This window comes from Uloborus diversus, chromosome 3, assembly GCF_026930045.1.
Source record: "Uloborus diversus isolate 005 chromosome 3, Udiv.v.3.1, whole genome shotgun sequence".
NCBI classification, from domain to species: domain Eukaryota; kingdom Metazoa; phylum Arthropoda; class Arachnida; order Araneae; family Uloboridae; genus Uloborus; species Uloborus diversus.
Genome location: NC_072733.1, coordinates 137575381 through 137587538, shown reverse-complemented (window position 1 = coordinate 137587538; position 12158 = coordinate 137575381). Strand labels below are relative to the sequence as shown.

The following is a 12158-nucleotide window of genomic DNA, read 5'->3' as shown; positions in this document are numbered from 1 at the left end:
CATTAATCAGATTGTTATTAAATTTCAAGCAGTATGAAGTTCTACATTATATATCATTATTAATTAAACGTTTCGAATAACAAAATGCTTGCCAATTGAAAAAAAGCCACAATTTCTTCAGAAAAGAAAATTTATAACTCGACTACATCACCATTTATAGATATCTCTGTTATTTATTTTAGTAGTGTCAGTTATTTAAGCACTCCGTATATTGATGTAGAATATAAGTAGATTTAAAGGAGAGAGAAAAATTTACTAGCAGCACAATTTTTTTTTTGTTAATTTTATGTGAATTTATGATTTTCTATTGTCAATTGCATACTTCTATGTTTCCATTACTCGTTTTCTGGTCGTGAAAACCAGTGGTATTCATCCAGAACTCACATTCAAATCAGAAGTTAAAAATTATTTTTAATGGAGAAAGCTAATTTTATAGCATTTCTGACACGAATTAAATGTGTACACTATAAATAGACATGCATATTGTTTTACATTATATGAATTCAAACATATACACCTACTCGGAAATAAAGTGATTTGACTCTCCAATGTAGAAAGGAAGACAAAATGTCGATGCAGACCTACGTTTTATTTGAAAAGTGTTGACGTCATATTTTTAATATGTGACCATTCAAGTTCTGCTTTCAAATAAAATTAGTTAATTATCTTCAATTAATAATTTGTAATAATAATTGATGTACCATTTAAAAAATATGGAATGCACAACAGTACACTTTGTTACTTTCGGACAGGTGGGCTTAAATTTAACATAAGTAATATAACACACAGGTATCTTAAAAAAATGTTCAGCAACTTAAAAGAACAGAGATAGAGAATTAAAAACATTTTCCCTCTCTTGAACAGAATTATTTTCATTCATATCTTTACATTTTAAAATAGTCATTTCATTTCATTTATTAAAAAGAAAAGTGTTTTGTGATGGATTCGTAAAACCTGTCATAAATCTACATAATTCATCTTTAACTGAATAAATTTAAGCTCAATGAAAACAAGTTTCTTAATATGTGCTAATATACTTTCTTCCTACACATACAAGTACATTTTAGTTTATTATGATTGCTACGGCCTTCATTATTCCCTTAAAAATATTCACTGTTCATGAACCGGTTTCAAAAAGTTAAAAAAACTTAAAGCTCAACGTTAATTGCAAAATCAAATGCGATGTAAAGTCAAAAATAATTTCAGTTCTTCTAAAATTAAATAAATAAAAGGAATACTGCCGTGCTAAGCGCAAAAGTCGTATCTGCAGCTGAGTTCAAAATGAGAAATTGCAGTTTAAAGTTGTGCGGTTCCATGTATTGATTCATACTGAATTTTTTTAGATTATTAAAAAATGCACTGCTCGACATTGAAAATGCAACACCAAAGAAGGAGTGGTCAGAAAGTGATGAAATTTAGAAAAAAGACAGAGACAGCAAGGAATAATAAATGATCTTAATTTCAAAATGATAGGAAGAATACAGAGCGAGAAAGGCGTCGGCTCAGTAGGATGTAGGACCATCGCGGACAGCGATATACGAAGAAACACGTCGAGGCATAGAGTCAATAAGGGTGCGGATGGTGTCCAGGGGGATGGCTCTCCATTCCCTTTCAACCATTTGCCAGAGTTCGTCTTCTGAACGAGGCAGGGACAGAGTCTGCAAATGGCGTCCAATCACATCCCACACATGTTCGATTGGTTACAGGTCAAGAGAGTATGGTGGCCAGGGAAGCATCTGTGTGCCTTGGAGAGCTTGTTGGCAGATGCGAGCACTGTGTGGTCGGGCGTTATCCTGCTGAAATATTGCATTAGGTAGCCCTTGAAGGTAAGGGATTGCCACCAGCCGCAGCACATTATCCAAGTATCGTTGGGCCGTCATAGTGCCCTGAATACGAACTAGAGGTGATATGGAATTGTACGCAATTGCGCCCCAAACCATTATGCCACGTTGTCGTGCGGTGGGACGCTCCACAGTTACTGTCAGATTAGATCTGTCTAGACATCGATGCCACACACGTATGCGGCGACTATCACTGGATAAACAGAAGCGGGATTTATTTGAGAACACGACGTTTTGCCAGACTGTCATCCACGTCGCTCTAGTCCGGCACCATACTAAACGTTGCTGTCTATGTTGTGGGGTCAATGGCAGTCTTCTTAGCGGACGCTGTGATTGCAGACCACGTGCGACCAAACGACGGGAAATGGTTCCGGTTGACACGGGAACATTCAGGGTATCTTGCACCTGCTGCAGAATCGAGGAACAAGTGACTTGTGGGTCTGCCACATCTTGTCAGTGGATGCGTCGATCCACGCGTTCTTACGTCACTCTGGCTGCCCCTGCACCCCTTATATAGGGGGGCTACGGGGGAAGAAACTGCATTTTGTGATAAAATTTTGAAACTTGGCATGTTTGTAGACATTGTATATACAAACATTTTATTAAGGGGAGGCATTCGAAAATCCCCCCCAAACCCCCCTAGCGGCCGTTTCTGGTCCAAAACCAAAAATGGCGATTTTTTAAAAAAATTTATTATAATTTTTTAAGTCATTGGTTGTATCACTCCATAGATGTTAATTAGATTTTTTACCGTTTAAAGCTCCATTAAACGTCTGATTTGAGAAATAACTTCACAAAAAGTGGTTTAAAAAAATCGATATTTTTAAACTATAAATTCTCAGACGTGAATTTTCCACCCTCATAACATAATAACTGGTTCCTGAATTTAAAGATACATTTAATTACGGTTGTATCAAAGTACGATTCCAGTTATCCGAGCTCTAATTGCCCGAACTGTCCAATTATCCGGCCATGATTCACTTCGTTTTTTATGATTGAGCACGCATAATCGAAACTGTTACCAAAGGGTATAAGAGAATAAGGACTTGAAGGAAAATGGGTGAAATTAATGTCAAGACAACAAATTTCTAATATAAACAAATTTAAAGTTTGAATTTTAAATTTCTTCTTCTTATTACTATTATTACTAATGTTGCTGTTGTTAATTCTCCGTTACCCGATTGATCACTAGTAAGTTTTTACTCATTTTATGAGAGAAAAGCATCCCTGAAGTGTATAATAAACTGTCTCTAACTACTTCTTACAAAAAGATTCACATCGTCGCAATGAAGACACTTTTGACAGAGAAGTTTTCATAACTTAAAAATCTGAGAAAGAAAGCACCATCCCCCAATGTTCAAATTTTGGAGCACCGTATAAAAGGTGAGGCTTTTAATGTTAATGTTGAATAGATCACAGCTTTCAACGAACTTTAATATCTTTACTGAAATTTTGAAGGAGTTCACTCTGTGTTTTTTTCGCATTTTATCGCTATACTAAACGATGTACATATACTTTTTAGTAACTATGCTCGATGGTAACCAGTTTTCGTAAAAGATCTTCTTCTTTAATCCACAAACCTTCCAGACGTACACAAAGGCATCGAAGAAGGAATGTTTGTTGTAAAAAAGACAATGAACGTGTCTTCTGTAGTTAAATTGGACCATGCTTACAAGCAAAACAATGCGGTGGTGAAAGAAAACGGGGGTGTAATTGGTCCATCACAGATCCAACTGCGTTAAGAAGATGGACGTTGGTTGGTCTTAAAGTTATCGTTTTAGTTACACATTTTGGAAAAGTTACACCTCGAATCGTTTAAAGAAACGCTGTATATGCGCAATGAAGAAATGTTAAGTTTCCAAAGCCTGTTGTCAAGAAAGGTCTTGATGAGTGAGGCTTTGAAGAGAAATAGCTCAACATGGAAATCCATTTTTAGGAACAATGGAAAGAATTGTTCTCATTAGAGACGAATATAGCAGTAGTCAAAGAATATGTGGAGCAACTCATGAAGATTGGTCAAGTTGGGAAAAAAACAGTTACAACAAATTCATAGAGACTCAATTCATTGTGACTCAAAAGTCACTTCATATTCACGGGTAGAAAAAAAAAACGTTTTAGTCTTTCATTTTTACAGAAAAACCAGTAAGTCTGTTATGCAGATTCATTTTCAAAGCTTTTTATTATTTGCAATATTGTACATTTAAACCTGGATGACTTTCTCTTCTATGAAAATCAACCTCACCCTCCATCGATTTCAATAAATGGAGCTCTTTGAACGGGAAATAAGTCTAGTCATTAACATTCCTGCTCAATGAAATAAGTAATAGTATTTCTACTAATGAAGACTACTCGAGAGAAGACGAAAAGTAGTCGAGAAGTGTTGCTGAAGATGAAAATGATGAATGCCAATTTTTTTAGAATAAGAGCAGAGATACATTGTGATGCTATTGTCTATGATGTTTCTTTCATTGTTCACATGAAACGACCTAGGACCGAAATTTTTTTGTTGGAGTATCTGAAGTCTATTTAGGATACAGATGCAAGACATATAAAAGGAATAGGAGAAAGATATCATTTTGGAGAAAATGGTTTGCTTCCTGAAAACTGGATCAGTTTCCTCCGGAATGCAGATAAGAAGACAAAGTTGTTTTTTGTGATTGTACTGCCTATACCATCTTGTTTTGCTCTTAATGATTCGACAGTGATTTTCATTGAATACAACAACTCTAGCTCCATCAAATCACGAGGAAGCTGATTGTAGGATCTTCGTACATGTTTAGCATGCTGCAGAAAGAGGATACAGAAGCATATGAGTAAGAACTGTTGGCTCCCGCTGCCATTTTAGGCATATCATACTTTCATGAGCGGTACAAAAAAGGGAGAAAGAAGATAAAGCTTAAATTTGTAGCTGGAAAACACTTTCGACTAATACTAGTCCAATATTTTTCTCACAAATTCGGTCAGCAAAAAGCAGTTTCTCAAAGAGGGCTCCACTCATTCTCAGGATGTGACACGACCTCTTTGTTTGCAGGTCGGGGGAAAGTGACGATGTGGAAAAGATGGAAAGACTATCTTGATTGGTTCATTTTTATACCTGTCCCAACCTAAAAAAAAGCATACCTGATTAAAAATTTCAAATATCTGAGCAAATCTTTGCTTCTCGTCTTCATGTAACTTCCGTCCGTAAATGAAGCTAGAAAATGTTTTTCCACCAGCAAACGAAGATGAATGATCAAGTTATCACCCACAGTTGAAGCCCTTATAGTACAGTAAAAATAGGGGTCGGACCCAAACATCCAAAAAAAAAAAAAAAAAAGCTAAACCTGGTGCAAATTGTTTATTACCCTCCCAATAAAAACAGGTAAAAAGTCCCACCCCATTGTGCGTCGGGTTTTGGAATGGGGGGCATCTAAAAATTGCTGTTTTGGGTATTTTCCCAGGATTTTTAGAGTAAATTTAAAGTGAGAATATTATGTTTTACTAAATTTAAAAGCATGAAATTAAAGGTGTTTGACCCCCAAGAGAGATGACGTAACCCACCAATACTACAGAGCCCCCCTATCCCCGTAAAACGAAGCAGTACCCCCGAACCCCTCTCCATACATTTCATATGGAAACATTATTTTATGCTAAGTTCAAGTTAGAAATCGAGTGTGTCTCTTTTCCAAGATCGATGATGCACCTCCTCTCAAAGCTACAGCACCCCCCCCCTCTGCCAAATAAAATAAATCCTCACCCCCACCTTTCCCTTTTATTTCAAGTAGAAGTATTATTTCATGCAAATCAAAAATGCATTAAATCAGGACTGTCCACCCCATAAGAACAGTAGCCCACCTCCCAAAACGAAATTATATGCTAAAATATTATCCTTCCCCCCACCCACTCTAATCGTGCACATTTGATTAAATGGCCAGAAATATTACGCTGAACTGTTTTTTTTGCTTTCAAATGATTTCTCCTAAGCTTCTAACAAAAAGTTTTCGTTATCAAGATGTTTTTTGGAATCTAGATCCTCAGCAAACTCGTTATTGTTGCAGCTATGTCTAACACAGTTTGTGCATATAATTGAGCACTTCAGCCCACTTTCAGACTTTTCAAACATTCACTATATCCAATGAACTCTTCAGAGCAAGAACAAGATTTGAGACGCTGAAAGTCTTCTAGAGCAGAAGGCTTGACAGTTGTAATAGGACGCAGATTATATTTCTGTGGTGCTTTCTTTGCACCCATCAAAAATGACACTAGCTTTCCCATACTTACAAATTACCTATACACTGCATTGCTGGCATATTTCCTTGAAGCTTACAGATCATTACCAAAAATATGATCAAGCAGGTATCTTCCATCTATTACATATGAGGCAGTGAGAAGCAAAGGGATGCAAGTGGCAAAATTAAGAATTTGGAGATAACCAGTACAAATAGTTGGTGAACCTCTCCTCTATCTTGAGGCAAGAGATGGTACTAGTAGATCTGGTAGTTGCTTCTATAGAGCATAATTTAGAAAAGAGAATCAATGAAAGCCTACCTAGGATCTTATCTTTAAACGCGTTTTATTCAAAACTTGAAAGTGTCCACTTACATCCCTTTGCTTCTCACTGCCTCATATATGACACCAGCTGTTCTCTGATGGTGGATGAACCTTTTGCTTCACATAATAGCACTTCAACTATACAAGATTTCCTTCCTTCTGAAACCAGATTCATCGAATACTGATGGAGGATCAGCGCATAACTCGTACCAGAAGTTTTTAACAATTTGTTATTCCATCTTTACTGTTCATACCATTCGGTGGAAAAGATGGTTTGGGCTTACACATCTTTACCAATAGTAACTACTCTCCTAACAGAAGCTAAGACATAACTGTTTACCTCCTTTACAAAGAAATGCCACAAAATTGTTTGCCTTTCAATATCTTTTGATGTTACTACCCGAACGTTAAAGGTCTCATCGCAACTCACCTTATCATCAACGAGCAATACCACTACCAACTTAAGAGGGAAGAAACTTCTGGGGGCTTTAGAAACGGATTGTGATTTCCAAACTGGGAGACAAAAAGGTGTAAATATTTAGCATTCTATTGTTGTATTGCTCATTGCTCTCATCAAGGCTTGTTCTATCGTTGAATCACTACAGGTTCTAGACCACCTGAATTTGTCACTGAGTTAGATCGTTGTATAGCTGATGTTTGATGTGATCAAATTTTTTTTATCGCATAATGTACTCAAAAGGTTGAGATAGTGTTGAAAGTATATGTCCGCATATTTAGCATAATTCACATAACCAGCTGCGTAAAAGAGAGGTAGCTCGGCGTTTGCAAATGAGAACCCCCACCGACTTAGAGGGTGCAGAATTGCAGCATTGCCCGTCTCACTATTGGCAATTCCGGTTTGTCCCACCCTTACGGTGATGGCAAAAGATTGTAGAATAGTTGAAGTTTGTTAATCAAGAAGAAATAGGGAAACTTTGGCCAATTTGTACTTTTTTTTATGCTGCACAGGAATTTTGTTTTCCAGCGCTCTAAACAGTTTAATAACTCCAGTCACAAATAATTTGGTTACTGAGCTCGCTTAGATCTTTTAGAATTATCATTCTGACATTACTATATCATTGTGTGGTATTTTGTACTTCGGAAAAGTTTAAATCAGGGAAATTTTTTCGTGAACTTCACTGCAATAGTTGATTTTAGAATGAAAATTCAGGGTCCCCCCCCCCCCCCCAAAAAAAGCGATGGCGCACCCCTTAAGTGTGACGGAGTATCCATCCAGAATAAAAGCCCTCAAAAAAGAATGAAATACCCCTTGAAAAAACTGCCTTAAAAATTCCAATGACGCAAAGCTGCTCCATGAACCCCCCCATTCCCCCCTGCCTGTGCACCCCTGTTAATTAGAATTTTTTTCTGTGAGAGTTTATTATTTTACTATTATAGAGTGGTTTCTGCGAGGTGTGAGAATTTTTTTAAGTAATAGAAATTATTTTTATTTAAATAGAGGATTATTTCGTCCCCCCCCTTCCCCCCAAAACCCGACGCGCAAAGTGCTGGGACTTTTTACCCCTTCTTGCTGGAAGGGTAAGAAGTAATTTGCAAGAGGTTTCACTTTTTTTTTTGGATGTTTGGGTTTGGCCTTTTTTTGGCCTAATTTTATTGTACTATTAGGCAACATTTAATGCTTATCAAGGTAGATATCAATGGAGCAATATGCTTAAAAATTAAACCAGAACTTAAATTCATGATTGGGGTTTACAGTAATTGACGAGAAGCACGTTCTTGTTTGTTTGAGTTTGCCTGCAGTTTCAAGTGCTTAAAGCGAATTTAAGTCATGCAAGTGTAAAAAACAACTGCTCTCAAATAACTTGTGGGTGCTTCAAAATCAGCTGCGATTTGACGTACGGACCAACCTCCCCTTCTCAGTTCGATCACCATACCCCTCGTAAAATCGTCTATCTGCTGGAAGTGCCTTCGTTGACGGCGGTCTGGCATTCTCTCGTGTTACACGTATTCTCTAAAACAAAAACAAAATTTCTTCGATAATTCTCCAGTCAGAAATGACACGAATATTGCCCATTCTGCAAGTTCCTTCCCTTATATCTCACTTAACGTGCGTCGGAGAGCTGCGCATTTCACATCATTTAACATAACTCAGTGATGTACGTCTACTCTAAAATTTGCATAAATTTCTGAACACTCCTTCTTGGTGTTGCATTTTCAATGTCGAGCAGTGTATATTTCCCATTGGCATATGACTATAAAATATTGTATTTAGGTGAAATATGTGACAAAGAACCACCTGGTGATCGTAACTCAGTTTTGATAAAAAGTGGATATACGACTTTTGTGCTTAGCGCGGCTTAAATTAATTAAATAACTGAAAATTAATAATTAATTGTACAAAGGAACAAATGGAGGTAAAATTTAAAAATGCTCCTCCTGCAAAACAAATACACTTCTGAGGGATAAGAGTGGGAAAATGGAGACTAACTCAGAAATAGGGAACATTTGGTTACGTTAGGTTATATAATCCAGAAATGATAGATTTGTAGTCTAAGTATTAGAAAGTGTCAAGTTTGACAGGATGTCATTTTGTGATAGTAAACCAATTACCTGATGGTACTTTCATCTTCTAAAGTACTATTGGTAATAGGTCAAGTACGTTACATACGCAATTGCAATGATTTCACCACTCATATGTTTCAACATAAGTTATACTCACGATGACCTCATTTTAGACCTGAACATTTTACGTTTTTCACCTGAAATGAAATGATGCCAAACTTGATTTTAAAAAAAATCTTGCTACAATGGATTAAGAAGAAAAAAAAAAGTCTTATCTCAACAAATCAGTTTGGTACTTATTTTAACCATCACTCACAATAGAAATTTACTTTGCTCTTCTCGAAACAATTAAGTGATTATAATTTTTGTATTTTTTAATTTTCAGCTTGATAAACCTGAGTTTTAAATAAAAATTGCTTTAAGGGGGGGGGGGAATAAAATTAAAATTTAACGGTTTAAAAATATGTTCTAACGAAAAGCAGAAGATGCGACAGATCTAAGCAACAAAATAAGTAAAAACATGCTTGTACCCAACTTTCTGAAAACATAACTCCAGGAACTTTTAATGGAGTTCTTGTTAAAAGTTAAAAAGTTCTTGTTAACTTTTAACAAGAACTTCTTGCATTTGAGCTAATTATTGGCTAACGTTTTTGAAAGTAATCTAGTATCCCATAATTCATTTTTATCATCAATACAATTTTGCAACCTGCGTTAACTTTTTGAATATAGCCTAATAATTCAAATACTCAAAACAAAAAATGTATGCTAGATTTTGTTTAACCTTATAGCAACACTGTGGATATTAGCAACATTTTATCGTGTAGGGAAGCTGTAGCCTCTTTCATTTTTGCTATAACTGTTGGAAACATCATACAAGTTTTATTTCTTTGAATTTGAGGTTTGAATTAGAATTTAATAGCCAATGTCAATGCATTAGTTTGAAGCTGAAGCTTCGTTACATGCATATAATGTTCTTTATTTCATTAGTACAATTCGTGCAACTTTTGACTTTTAATTTAAAAAGACTATGTGCTGTACAGTAGGCACAGTGGGACAGTTTCCTGTTGCGCCTCAACATTCCCCATTATTAAGTAAAATTTTAGAATAATGCAAAGTACACAGATTTTGGAACACCAAAGTTTAAAATTAAACTGTTAATTGACATTGATTTTAACGAGGTGTTATTTAAACAATTTTCATGGCATTTACGTGCATCTCAAGAGTGGATTTACTAGAGCCCATTTCTCTAACGACAATATTGTATTATTACAAATGAATTTTTCTTATGAATTGTAATCTACATTACATTACATTATTCTGAGCTTTTGTGCTTCTAAACATGTAATAAAAGTCTGAAACTACCAAAACCTATGGCTTGTGGGGGTTCAAAAACTACATACAAATAAATTATAACACCTAGAAGATTTTCGGTGTTTTTTTATTGATTAAAATGAAGTTTTTATTCTCTCTTTTCATTCTATCATTCCCATTTTTCAGTGCATCAAACATGAGACTACAAGTATTTTTCAGCTCTCACATATGCTTTATCATCATAAGTTTTTAAAGACTTGTAGTTTAAAAACTTCTTGCGTTTATTTTGTATACTATGTACAGGTAGTTATCAAAATAATGGAAACACCTATGAATAAAAGTGACATTTTTGAAGTCGCTTCGTAAGTAATAAAGAATAAAACTTGATATATTTTTTTATATAAATAGCAATGTATATATTCTGGTAGTATTTGGTGGTTAAACGGAAGATCTGGAAGTCTTAGATTTTTTTTCAAGCGCTTGATGTGTCGGACCTCTCAAATTTTTGAAGAGGCCAAATCGTTGGAGCGCGTCTAACTGGAGCAAGTGTAACTGAAACATCCCAACCTTTTGGCGTTTCTAGAGGTACAGTATCTAAAAGTCATGACAGCATACACACAGTGCGGTAAGACAAGCGGGGCAAAGCAAAATAGTGAACGGAAAGGAAAGCTCGAGGAAAGAAGCCTACGGGTATTAAAGTGAATTATAATGTCTAATAAATACTTTTGAATTAAAAAAAAAACGCCTTCAAAAAATACCCAGGAACTAAAAAGCAAAAAATAACTGAATACACTTACATTCTATTTCCTACCCAAACATAGAAATGAAATTTATTTTACAATTCCAGTACAAAAATCAACTAAACTAAACACCGAATTATAAAATAAACACTGATTTAAATTACTATACGATGAATTATTTTAAATACCTAACTAATTATATACGATCTCTTAATTTTTAATAGCCTTTTGAAGTCGGGGCCTCCTATAAACAACTATATAACGTATCTGAAAACCCACCGAATCCTGAATTAAACTCTAATTTAACTATACGCAAAATTAGTCTTTAAAACTAAACCTACTCAGTTACGTTAGATAGTAGTTTATAAGAGGCCCCGACTTCAAAAGGTTATTAAAAATTAAGGGATCGTATATAATTAGTTAGGTATTTAAAATAATTCATCGTATAGTAATTTAAATCAGTGTTTATTTTATAAATCGGTGTTTAGTTTACTTGATTTTTGTACTGGAATTGTAAAAAAATTTTTCGAAAAAAATAGAACCGACTTCAAAATTGCTCTAAAAAGGGAAAAATAATTTTATTCTTTAAACACCATCGATAATACTTTTACACCTAATTTTTGAAGTTGGCGCAAAAACAAAAAGTAAAATCCAGTGTAACCATGCTTCGTTCATATTTTTTTCAGAAAATCATCCAAAGTTAGAAACGAAACATTTATATCGTTACTCAAATATGCTGTCATCAATGCATAATGTATGTGGTAGTAAAGAAACTAGGCCTGGTTAAATTTATAGTTGTAGTTGAGTTATGGCTGTGAATGATTTTTTCTATCGTTTTTGCGCCAACTTCAAAAATTATGTTTAAAAGTATTATCGATGAAGTTTAAAGAATAAAATTATTTTTTCCTTTTTAGAGCAATTTTGAAGTCGGTTCTATTTTTTTTCGAAAATTTTTTATTTCATTCTTTTTAGTGTAAATGTATATATGTCAGTAAAAGTAAGAAGTTACCATCATGAAACTTTACCCTTTTTTTTCCTAAAAATTCTCCATACTAAAAAAAAAAAAAAACTATAAGCACGTCTTAAACTTGAAGCGATTGGCACTAAAAATGTATCTTTGTTCCTCTCTGGAATTCATTTGTGTGTTAATTTAATTATAACCATTTAAATATCCCTAACTAATTTGCATTTCACAGCATACTAGTTGCTTGTG

At 34.8% G+C, this 12158-nt stretch overlaps 1 protein-coding gene across 2 annotated transcripts in view; it reads right to left on the bottom strand.

Annotated features, from left to right (window-relative positions):
* Positions 1–12158, bottom strand: part of LOC129218492 (major facilitator superfamily domain-containing protein 6-like) — a 74686-nt gene that overhangs the window by 38083 nt on the left and 24445 nt on the right. The gene's annotated exons all lie outside the window — the stretch shown is intronic.